This window comes from Protopterus annectens, chromosome 9.part0 (genome assembly GCF_019279795.1).
Source record: "Protopterus annectens isolate FY-2018-M chromosome 9.part0, PAN1.0, whole genome shotgun sequence".
Classification (NCBI taxonomy): domain Eukaryota; kingdom Metazoa; phylum Chordata; order Ceratodontiformes; family Protopteridae; genus Protopterus; species Protopterus annectens.
Window position 1 is genome coordinate 626,659,897 of NC_056743.1, and position 12,428 is coordinate 626,672,324.

Sequence of the window (12,428 nt, forward strand, 5' to 3'; positions counted from 1 at the left end):
ATAGCATTAGGACCAGCTATGAGGCCCTGCAAGACTGCAGTGGCAAAACCAGCTCTGGATTTAGAGAAAATTGGCAAATGGTAATGCTTGGTGAAAGTATGTACAGAACTCCAGGTAGCAGCTTCTAGGATGTCCCTGGTAGGGACACATCTGAGAAAGGCTATAGAAGTAGATGCAGCCCTGGTTGAATGTGGTCTTATCCCCTGTGGGATAAGTTTTCCATGGTGCTTATAGCAGAAATGAATGCAATGGCCTATCCAATTAGAAATGGTTTGCTTTGAAATGGCCTTCCCCTCTGCCCCTGCAACAAAAGCCACCAGCAGCTGTTCAGATTTCCGGAGAGGTTTTGTCCTGTCCAAGTAAAATCTAAGTCATCTATGCACATCTAAGGAGTGCAGTATCTGTTCCCCTTTGTTCTCTGGATTAGAAAAGAAGGTTGGCAAATGAATGGACTGATTAAGAGCCACACTGGACACTACCTTGGGCATGAAGGAGGGATTGGTCCTGTGGGACACCCTGTCTGCATGAAAGATGATGAAAGGCACCACTGCCGTAAGGGTCTGTAATTCAGACACCCTTCTTGCTGAAGTGATGGCTAAAAGGAAGTCTGTTTTCCAAGAAAGGAATTTGAACTCTGCACTTGCAGCTGGCTCAAAAGGAGGTCTAGTGAGTTTTTCCAATACAACGTTAAGGTCCCAGGCTGGAGTTGGGGATCTCCTGGGTGGTCTTAAGTTTATGGCCACTTTGAGGAACTGCTTGAGCAGTGGATGAGAGAAGAGGAATGGTTCTGTGCTGTAATGAGCCGAAATGGCTGAGGCAAGAATTTTGATGGCGGAAAAAGAAAGGCCCTTTTGAAGTATCTCCATTAAGTATTGAAGAATCTGAGGTAAATTGGGCGCTGCTGTGCCTTATCCCCTAAGTTTGGTTCCAGGAACAGAATATTTTCCATTTTTCAGCATAACTTTTTCTAGTACTAGGCCTCCTTGCCTCCAGAATGACATCCAACACTTGTTTACTGAGGGTTGGTAATGGAGAGATCAGGTTAACTAGCCAGGCTGCCAGGTTCAGGGTTTGAAACTGAGGGTGCAGAATCTGGCCCTCCTGCTGGGACAGCAAGGTAGGGGGTCTGAGACAGGTGCCATGGTGCCAGCAGTAACACACAGAGCAAGAGGGGGTTAGCAGTGTTGGCGTGGCCAGTCTGGTGCAATCAGTATCGTCCTTTGTTTGTCCTGTTTGATCTTTAGTAGTACCTTGGAGAAGAGAGGCAGAGGATGAAAGGCATAAACTGGTACATTTTTCCAGTTGAAGGACAGGGCATCCACTTTCCAAGCTTGTTTGTGGGGAGTCCTTGTGCAGAATTTGTCCAACTGGTAGTTCCGCGGGGAGGCAAACAGGTCTATATCTGGGCTCCCCCATTTGCTTATCAACATGTTGAATGTCTTTGGTTCCAGTTTCCATTCGTGTGGGTCCATGAGATTTCTGCTTAGTTCATCTGCCAGTGTGTTTAGCTTTCCTGGCAGGAATTGTGCCTGTAGGTGCATTTGGTAGCTCAAGGCTGTGTTCCACAGGGCCATGGCTAGTCTGCAGAGAGGGTATAAGTGGGTTCTCCCCCCTTCTTGTTTATGTACCACATAACAGTGGTGTTGTCTGTCTTTACCATTAATTGTCCTGGAAGAATGTGGTCCTTGAAGGGTGTCACAGCATTCTGTACAGCTAACTTTTCTTTTTGATTAACATGCAGGTGCATTTGACTTGGGTTCCATTTGCCCTGAATGCACTTCCTTGCCAAGTGAGCCCCTCCCCATGCATAGTCTGGTGTGTCTTGTTGTTAGGGTTTGGGCAGCAGGAGGTAGAGTGAATGGCAGTCCCTTGTTTTGATGGCAGGCCTCTGCCCACCAAAGGAACTCTAACTGCAGGCAAGGTATGATAGGAATCTTTGCTTCTAGATCCTGAGAATGTTGACACCATAGGCTTTTTAGATACCATTGTAGTTTCCGCATATGCAGTCTTGTATATGGAATTAGGAGAATGCAAGAGGCCATGAACCCCAAGGCGTGCAGTATTTGTCTTGCAGACAGCAGGGTTTTTGTGGCCATTAGTTTGAAGTAAGCAGTCAAATGAAATTACAGTTGTGTACACTTACCATAAATGTAGATGTTAGAGTGTATTCACTGTTGCAGTCATTACATTTGGGCAATCCTGCTGGCAGGTTGCCCTCAGTCAGCCTGAATTCCAAAGTCTTGGGTCCTGCATTGGCTGCTGTTGCCCCTTCCCTGATGTCAGGTCGTCAGGGGTATAAAAGAAGCAGCAGACGCCATTTCCTTCACTTTTTCTTGCCCCACATGTCAGGTGCCCCTTAAGAGGGTAGCCAAAATTTATATACATACATAAAAATACATGCACCAATATAAACTTTACCTTCATCTACAAGCAAATACACCACATAGGTTGGATAAATCAGAGAAGGAAAGAAAAGTTCCAGCAGAAAAAAGGGGGATGGCGGGTGGATAACCTGGACTGCAACAGTAAATACACTCGAACATCTACATTTATGGTAAGTGTATACAACTGTACTATGTTCTTCGTGTTTCACTGTTGCAGTCATTACATTTGGGTAGAGTCCCAGAGCTATGGTTGGGAGGCTGGAGCTAAACAGCATTGGGTTATCCTGCCGTCAGACGGGTCCCGCAGTCGGCCTGAATTCCAAAGCCTTGGTCCGGCATCGGTTGTCGTCGCTTCTTTCCTGACGTCAGTGCGGCAGGGGTATAAAAGAGGCAGCAGACACCATTTTCTTCAGATTTTCTTGCCCCAGATGTCAGGTGCCCCAAACTAAGAAGGCAAAATAAGAAGCTTGCAAAACATACCTTAGTGCAAAACAATGGTACTAGTTGTAAGCAAAATAAAAAGCTTGCAAAACATACCTTAGTGCAAAACAATGGTACTAGTTGTAAGCAAATACACCATATAGACATGCATCCCAAAGGTTGAAGTACATGGAGGTATAAGAAAAGCCTTTTTAGGTAGAGGGGATGGAGGGAGGGTAACCTGGACTGCAGCAGCATAACCACTCGAACATCTACATTTATGGTAGGTACAAAACTGTACTATGTTCATCGTGCTATGCTGCTGCAGTCATCACACTTGGGTAGAGTCCCAAAGCTATGGTTGGGTGGTAGGAGCTAAACTGCGTTAGGTGCAGCTAAGATGCCCTGCAGAACTGCAGTGGCAAACCCAGCTCTGGTTTTTGAGTATAGAGGAAGGTGGTAATGCTTGGTGAAGGTGTGCACTGAACTCCAGGGAGCTGCCTCCAGAATGTCCTTTGTTGGGACTCCTCGGAGGAAGGCTGCTGAGGTTGCTGTAGCCCTGGTAGAGTGAGACCTAATACTAGCAGGCACTGCTTTCCCGTGGTGTGAGTAGCAAAAGCGGATGCAATGTGCTATCCATTTGGAGATGGTCTGTTTTGAAATAGCCTTTCCTTCTGAGCCTGGTGCATAGGATACAAGGAGTTGGTCAGATTTTCTGAAGGCCTTTGTCTTGTCCAAATAGTAACGTAAATGTCTGTGAATGTCCAAAGAGTGAAGGAGTCTTTCTCCTTTATTCTGTGGGTTTGGATAAAAGGTGGGCAAGTGTATGGTCTTATTGAGAGCCACACTGGATACTACCTTTGGCATGAAGGAAGGGTTGGTGCGTAAAGATACTCTGTCCTGATGGAAAATGATGAAAGGTTCCACTGCCATAAGTGCCTGCAGTTCTGAGACTGCGTGCTGAGGTGATAGCCAGCAGCAGGGCTGTTTTCCATGACAAGAATTGAAGCTCTGCTGAAAAGGCTGGTTCGAAAGGAGGAAGTGTTAACTTTTCCAGAACAAAATTTAGATCCCAAGTTGGAGTTGGTGGTTTTCTGGGGGGGTCTTATATTTTTTGCCCCTCTGAGAAACTGCCGTAGCAAAGGATGAGAGAAAATGGGAGGAATCGTATCATATTGAGCTGAATTGGCTGAAGCATGGATCTTTATGGATGAGAAAGAAAGGCCTTTGTGTAGCATCTCAGTTAGATATTGGAGTATGTGCGGAATATTTGGGATGCCAGGATTTAGGCTTCTGGCCTGGCTCCATACACAAAATCTTTTCTATTTGTCTGAGTAAGTTTTTCTGGTGCTGGGCCTCCTGGCCTCCAAAATGACATTTTGGACGTCCTTTGAGAGAAGTGTTGTTTGATAATTTAAGGTATTTTCCATGCAGCTAGATTCAAGGTCCTTAGTTGACTGTGAAGGATCAGAGAGTTTTGTTGGGTTAACAGCAGGGGGAATTGAGGTAAGATCCATGGAGGGCTGCGAGTCAAGTTTCGTAGTAGTGGGTACCAGTGTTGACGTGGCCAGTCCGGAGCAATGAGGATCATCTGTGGTCTCTCTGATCTGGCTTTCAGTAATACCTGGGTCAGTAGAGGCAGAGGTGGGAAGGCGTAGACTGACAATGCTGTCCAACTGAATGATAGGGCATCCATTTTCCAGGCCAGGGGATAAGTCCTTGTGCAAAATTTTTGTAGCTGGCAATTGTTGGTTGAGGCAAACAGATCTAGGTCTGGTGGTCCCCACCTTTGAGTTATCATTGAGAATACTTGTGGATGTAGTCTCCACTCGTGAGGGTCTGTCAAATTTCTGCTTAATTTGTCTGCCAAAATGTTTTCTTTTCCTAGCAGGAATTGTGCTTGCAGTTGTACTTGGTAAGTTAATGCTGTGTTCCACAAGTCCATTGCCTGTCTGCATAGTGGGTAGGAGTGCGTTCCTCCTTGTTTGTTTATGTACCACATAACTGTGGTGTTGTCCGTCCTTACTAGAAGTTGTCCTGGATGCAAGAGGTCCTTGAAGGCTGTTAGTGCATTTTTTACAGCTAGCATCTCCTTTTGATTGATGTGTAGTTGCCTTTGGTTTGCAGACCATTTGCCCTGTATACATTGTCCTGCCACGTGTGCACCCCAGGCGTAGTCTGATGAATCTGTTGTCAAGGTTTGGTTTGCTGGAGGTGAAACAAAAGGAAGGCCCTTGTTTGCTTGGCATGCTTGAGCCCACCATAGAAACTCTTTTTGAAGGCAGAGAATGAGAGTTGTACTTGCTTCGAGGCTGTGTCTGTGTTGGGACCATACACTTTTTAGGTACCATTGTAGTTTTCTCATATGCAGCCTTGCATATGCAATTAGTTGAATGCAGGATGCCATGTACCCCAATGCCTGCAGGAATTTCCTTGCAGTGAGCTGGGTAGAAGTTGCCATCTTTTTGAAGTACTGAGCTAGTTGTTTTTGCTAGTCTGGCGTGAGGTAAGCCATCTGAGCTGTTTTATTCAAGCTGGCACCCAGGAAAATTATTTCTTGTGAGGGTATTAGTTTTGACTTCTTTTTGTTTACTGTGTACCCTAGGCAACTTAGCAACTTTGTTACAAATGCCAGATGCTGTAGTAGGATGTCTTTGCTGTCTGCTTGGATCAGGCAGTCGTCCAGATATGGATAAATTTGTATTCCTCGCTGTCTGCAGTATGCAATTACTGATGCCAGGCATTTCGTGAATACTCTGGGCGCAGTAGATAAGCCAAAGGGCAATGCAGAGAATTGATAATGCGTTGTGCCTGCCAAAAATCTGAGGTATCTTCTGCAATCTTGTCTGATAGGGACATGCAGGTATGCCTCTTGGAGGTCCAACGTTACCAGCCAAGACTCCTTGCCCAGCATGGGAAGAAGCTGCTGTAGTGTGAGCATTTTGAATTTGGGAATGTCCAGGTACGTGTTTAGAATTGAAAAGGTCTAAGATGGGTCTCCAGGCTTTGTCCTTTCTTGGTACTAGAAACAGTCGTGAATAAAATCCTTGACCTTGCTCTTTTGCAGGTACCTTTTGAATTGCTTTCATGTTCATGAGAGCTGAAATTTGCTTTTGTGCCTCTGCCCATTGGTTTGTTGGCAGATTTGGCATGCCTCTCATCCGTGGTAAAGTGTGAAAATGAAATCTGTAGCCTCGGGTAATATCCAGAACCCATTTGTCCTTTGTTATGATGTGCCAATTTTCTGGAAAAAGAGCCAGTTTTCCTCCTAGAGGTGCTGCCTGGGCAATTTTGCTTGGCAGGCGAAGTGGAAAGTCATTGAGTTTGTTTTCTGAAGAGTTAAGATCTGTCGTCTCCCCCTCTGAGTTGTTGTTTGCCATTGTCTAGGCCTGAAGGTACCTTGTGCCTGGCCTCTGCCCCTAGGGCATCTGTATCTGCCCCTTTGGGGTCTGTCTGAAGCAGGAAGAGACCAGTTTTTTGATGGCCAGTTTCTGCTGAAGCGAGGAGGTTGTCCCTGTAAAAAATCAACTGTTTGCATTGATTTTGCCTTTTCTTCCATCTTCTTTAAAACTTCCTCTGCTTTGATACCAAATAACGCATCCTTTTGCAGTGGAGCATCCAGTAACATTGCTTTGACATGTTCTGGTAAGGTCTGCTCTTTTAGCCAAGCATGTCTACGTATTACAGACCCTGTGACTGCTGCTCTACATGAGGCCTCCAAAGAATCAAAACCACACTGCAAGGTATGTTTTCCCACTTGTTCTGCTGCATGCAACAAATCTTGCATCCCTTTGAAATCTAGTTGATCTGTTTGAGGGGTCATTTTCTGTTTTAACTGAGTAAGCAAGTACTGCTGGTATTTAATCATGTGGAATTGGCAGTTTAATGCCCTCATGGCTAAAGTGGCAGAGGTATACACTTTTTTCCCCCATCTTTCTAATGCCCTGGAATCTCTTTCCGCAGGTAGTGGATTCTTAGCAGTAGAGGCCTTAACCCCTTTGGGACCCTGGGAAATGGTCTCTGGGTCTGCAGCAGGGCCTTTTATATAAACACTTGAGAGTCAGGGACTCGATAGTATCTGTCTGGTTTAGGTGGTGCTGGAGGTAAGGAATCTGGATTTAGACTGGATTCAGTGTAGACATCATCCAGAATGTCTAAAACAGGAGGAATGGCTAGGGGTCTATGCTGAGGTAGAAGAAGAAGAAACTCACGGAGTCTTTTCTTGGAGTCAGAGTAATTTTGTCCTTCCCAGTGGAAATACTCTCTCATGGTGTGCAGGGTTTCCCCAACAGAGAAGTCTTCAGGGGGGGAAACAGAAGGAATAGACTCCTCAGCATCTGAGTCTTCATAGAGAGGGAAGGGGTAATCCTGTTCCTCAGTGTCTGCTGAGGAAATGGATTCCTGGTCAGAAGGAGGTAAATCTTCCTCCAGTCTAGGCCTTTTGTCAGGAGGGGGCTGGGAACCTCTGATAAGGGTAATCAGGTCCTCCGCCATTTTGAGCATCTGTTTTTTAGGCATAGGGGCCTGTGTGGGAGTCTGTGGACTCGGTTTCTTAACCTTTGGAAGCTTAGCATATGACTTAACGGAGAGAATAGTCGGTTTAAAGACGCCTTCTGAAACCGAAGGCCTGTCCATAGTCTCCGGATCGCTGCCAGGGCTGGCGTCCGCAAGTTGAGGAGGAACCGGCTCCAGTGGCCCAGTAGATTCTGACTGAAAGGTAGTCGTATTTTCTAAATCAGCAGTAGTCAGGGGCTGCGTAGGCGCCTCATTGAATACCGGAGATCCGGCGGCAGGCCTAACAGAGACCTCGGTATCTGGTCTAGGTCTAGGCTGCCTGTCTTTGTCCTTGCGTTTTTTAAACATAGCGGTTGTCGGAGGTTCCGACGACATAATGTAGTTGAATTTTCTGCCAAAATAATGTCGGGTGGTATCAGCCCGACGCTTAATAGTGCGTTTATTGAACCTAGCGCAAAACCGACAACCAGAAACGTCGTGGTCTGGGCCTAGGCAAGGAATACAATAAGAATGAAAATCCTTATGAGGTATTTGCTTCCCACAAGAAATACAATTATTAACTTTGTCTGACATCGGTCTGAGGCAAGAAAAGTTTCTCCAACGGGGTACTTAGCTTTATAGAAGACTTCGGCTGAAATCCTGTTAGAAAATCTCAGGAGCTGGCCGACCGGCACTTGTGAACTGCTTCTGCTTCGGGCACCGCGCTGCAAGAAAGACTGAAGAAAATGGCGTCGGCTGCCTCTTTTATACCCCTGCCGCACTGACGTCAGGGAAGAAGCGACGACAACAGACGCCGGACCAAGGCTTTGGAATTCAGGCCGACTGCGGGACCGCCTGACGGCAGGATAACCCAAGTGTGATGACTGCAGCAGCATAGCACGATGACCATCAAAATATTGTAAAAACATTAAAAAGTGAAGATGTAAGGATTATGAAACCCAACGGGGGGGGGGGGGGGGGAGTGGTTATTATGAGTCAACATACTTACAATATGAAATTGATAAACACAGATACTTATGTGGACGTTTCTCTTAATGAGTTAAAAGGGGCTTATAGAAAAATGTATGAATTAAATATTTTTTTGGAAAGGAATAACTTGGACTTACATAATTTGAATATAACTACCCCAAGAATTCCTGTCTTTTTTGGAACCCCTACAATCCACAAAAGTATAATTTGATCCCCCCATGTGCCCATTTGTGGATGGAAGTGATTCCATTACTTCTGCGTGTGTGAAATATATAGACTATAGACTATGACCTCAAGAACATCTTAGGAAAAGAATCACAAATATGTAAAGATTCGTGGTCATTTTTACAACATATGAATAATATTCAATTTGACCATAATGACATCTTGATAACAATAGATGTATGTGATCTTTATACAGTAAATCCACAGACCATAGGTTTAGAATGGGTTAATGAGATGCTTATCCATCATAAAGTTGGACACGAGACAACTAACTTTTTTATGGAACTACTAGAGATGGTGTTGAGCAATAATTTTGTTACTTTTAACAAAAAGTATTTCCTGCAGAAAAAAAGGCATCGCCATGCGGTCACCTTGTGGGGGAGCCTATGCAAAAATGGAGATGGCCTGTTGGGAAAAGAATTTTATATTCAATTCCAAGAGCTACATTTGCCAGTCTTATTTTATTTAGTTTATGCTTGTTTTTCGTTAGTTCGCTGGTATGCCCTCTCAGGAACTGTTTGATAAGAGGGTGCGAGAAGAGAGGTGGCTCAGTGTTGTAATGAGCCGAAATGGATGAGGCATGCATCTTAATGCAGGAGGACAGGTCTTTGTGGAGTAGATCTGCCAAGTAATCCAGGATTAGAGGCAGGGAGGGCAGAGTTGTGTCCTCTCCTTTAGATAGAATCCAGGAGCAGAACATTTTCCACTTATCAGCATAGGATTTTCTTGCACTGGGTCTTCCGACTTCAAGAATGGATGTCCAGCACCTGCTTGCTTAGGGTTGCTGGGGGAGAATTCAAGGAATAAGCCAGGCTGCAAGATTTGGGGTTTGCAGTTGTGGATGCAAAATCTGTCCCTCCTGCTGAGGGAGCAGGGTTGGGTTCTGTTGTAGGTGTCAGGGTGGCAATGGTGAAAGGCTGCGCAGGAGTTGGTACCAGTGCTGGCGTGGCCAGTCTAGGGCAATCAGAATTGTCCTTGGTCTGTCCTGTCTTATCTTGAGTAATACTCTTGAGAGAAGGAGCAGAGGGGGAAAGGCATAGATTGAGAGATTTACCCACTGAAATGATATGGCATCCACTTTCCAGGCCCTGCTGTGAGGATTCCTGATGCAGAACTTGCTGAGCTAGTGGTTGTAGGGGGAGGCAGAGATCCATCTTTGGGGTCCCCCCATTTCTGAATAAGAAGGTCGAAGGTGCTGGGCTCCAATTGCCACTCATGTGGGTCTAAAAGATTTCTGCTTAAGTCTTCCAGTGAGGTTTGTTTGCCTGGCAGGAACTGAGCTTGCAGATGGACTTGCATGTCCAAGGCCATGTGCCACAAGGCCATGACTAACCTGCAGAGTGGGTAGGAGTGGGTTCCCCCTGCTTTTTGATGTACCACAACTGTGGTGTATGTTTTTATTAGCAGTTGTCCTGGAAAGAGTAGGGATCTGAAAGCTGTCAGGGCATTCTGCACATATAGCATCTCTTTTTGGTTGATGTGCAGATGAATTTGACTTGGGGTCCAGTGGCCCTGAATGCATTTGCTGTCCATGTGTGCTCCCCAGGCATAGTCTGATGCATCTGTGGTTAGGGTCTGGGCTGCGTGGGGTTGAGAAAAGGGCAGTCCCTTGTTGTGGTAGCATGCTTCTGCCCACCAAAATAACTCTGTCCTTAGACAGGGTATGATAGGAATGCCTGTTTGCAGGTCCTGAGAATGTTGGCACCAAATACTTAAGTACCACTGAAGTTTCCTCATATGCAGTCTTGCATATGGAATCAGCAGTATACATGAGGCCATGAACCCTAAGGCCTGCAGTATTTTTCATGCAGATAGCTGGGTTCTGGTGGCCATTTGTTTGAAGTAGGCTGTCAGACAGACTTACTGACTTGTCTTGCAGAGTGCATAAGCTCCTGCAATTCTTTACTTTCTGCACAGTCTCTAAAGGTTGCCACTTTTTGTTTAATAAGTTCCAGAATATGCTGCTGGTACTTCAGCATGTGAAGCTGACCATTCAATGCCCTAATAGCAAGAATTGCTGAGGTATATACTTTCTTACCCCATCTGTCCAAAGCTCTGGAATCCCTGTCCGAAGGGGTGGGATTCTTGGCTGTAGTAGCCTTGATACCTTTAGGCCCCTGGGAAATTATCTCTGGGTCAGCAGTAGGATTCTTGAAAAGAAATTTGTGAGTGTCAGGTACTCTGTAGTACCTGTCTGGTTTCCTAGGGGCAGGAGGTGAAGCGTCAAAAGTAAGACTGGTTTCCATAAAAACATCAACATTCAGGACAGGGGGTATTGCTAAAGGCCTGTGCTGAGGCAACTCGAAGAATTCTCGGAGTCTCTTTTTGGACTGAGGATATGCTCTCTTAAGGCATGCAAGGTTTCACCATAAGAAAAATCCTCTGGAGGGGAGGCAGAGGGAATGGATTCCTCTGCATCCGAATCCTCATAAGCAGATAAGGGCATGTCTTCATAATCAGAAATCTCAGTCATCGGACTCCTGGTCTGTAGAAGCTGTGGGGGACTTCTCTTTCTCTTAACAGGGAAAGGCTGACTTCCCCTAATCAGCGTAATAAGGTCTTCTGCCATTCTAAGTATTTGTTTTTGTGGCATGGGAGCAGGTGCATGCGCTTTGGTCAGTTTTCTAGGGGTAGTGCATACTCTAGGCCTAAGAAACTTGGTAGTTTTGGTTAAAAAAGTCGTTGGTTTGAGTCGAACATTGGTAGAGAGAAGAAGAGCCTGCACACTGGCTCCGGACCCATCCAAGGTAGAGACATCTGCAGGTTCCATAGTCGAAGAGTCTTGCAGCATACGGGACTCTGAATGGGTTTCAGTAAAGGTCTGCGAATCCATTGAAACAGGCATCAGGGGCTGTGAAAGCGCCTAAGTACTGGCGGACTGGTGACTAGCTTAACGGAAGCATCATCGGCAGCTTTGAACCTATGCGGTCTGTCTCTATCCTTACATTTTTTCTGGAATATCGGTAGTCGGATGGCTTACCGAAGCAATTTTAGAATACGGAGATAGAGAGCGAAAGAATTTAGCGACAGAGAGCCTGACGACGAATGGTTCAGGCGTTAAACAAGGCACAAAATCGACAGCGAGGTACGTCATGGTTTGGCCCTAAACAGGTGACGCAGTAAGAATGAAAATCTCTGTGAGGCATTTGCTTTCCACAGGCAAGACAATTGTTAACTTTTTCTGACATCAGGTAGAGCAAGAAAAAAGGATCCCCAACAAGGTAATTAGCTTTAGAAGACTTCAGGATTATTCAATTCGTAAACGAAAAGTCAGGTAGCAGCCAACCAGCATTTGCGAACTGCTTCTGCTTCGGGCTCCTCTGCAAGAAAGACTGATGTAATGGCATCAGCTGCCTGTTTTTATATCCCTGACGACCTGACGTCAGTCCTGCAGCGACAGCATCCGATGCAGAAATACAAAGTCTCTGGTATTCGGGCCGACTGAGGGCTACCTGCAGGCAGATAACCCAAGTGTGATGTCTGCAACAGTGAAACACAAAGAACATCTGCAGGCAGTAACATCCTCTAAAGCAGAGGGAACAGAAGAATGTGTAGGTTGTGGAAATTCTTTCTCCAAGAGTTTAGTATTTTCTGTGGGACTGAGAAAACTCAGCGTTCTTCCACTGAAAACAAAAGCAACAGTCTCAGGAAAAAGACGCCTCGACAGGGAGAATCAAAAACTGAACTCTCCTCAGTGCCTAAATCTGAAGAGATTCTCTGCATCTCTCCCTTCATCTTCCTGTTCAGCTTTAGAATCTTGAATCTCTTTAGAAAAAAGGTCACTCTCACCAGAAAATACAAGTTGGATCAATAGTCTGTATTAAACCCTGAGCCAGACCCAGTAAACTACTCCTGCCCAAGAAAAGTCGGGAGGAATAGACACATGGTTATTTTTTGGTTTCTTTTTGACAGGAA

The 12,428-nt window shown here is 45.5% G+C and overlaps 1 protein-coding gene across 2 annotated transcripts in view; it reads right to left on the reverse strand.

Moving 5' to 3' along the window:
• Window positions 1-12,428, reverse strand: part of PBX2 (PBX homeobox 2) — a 1,189,058-nt gene that overhangs the window by 330,671 nt on the left and 845,959 nt on the right. The gene's annotated exons all lie outside the window — the stretch shown is intronic.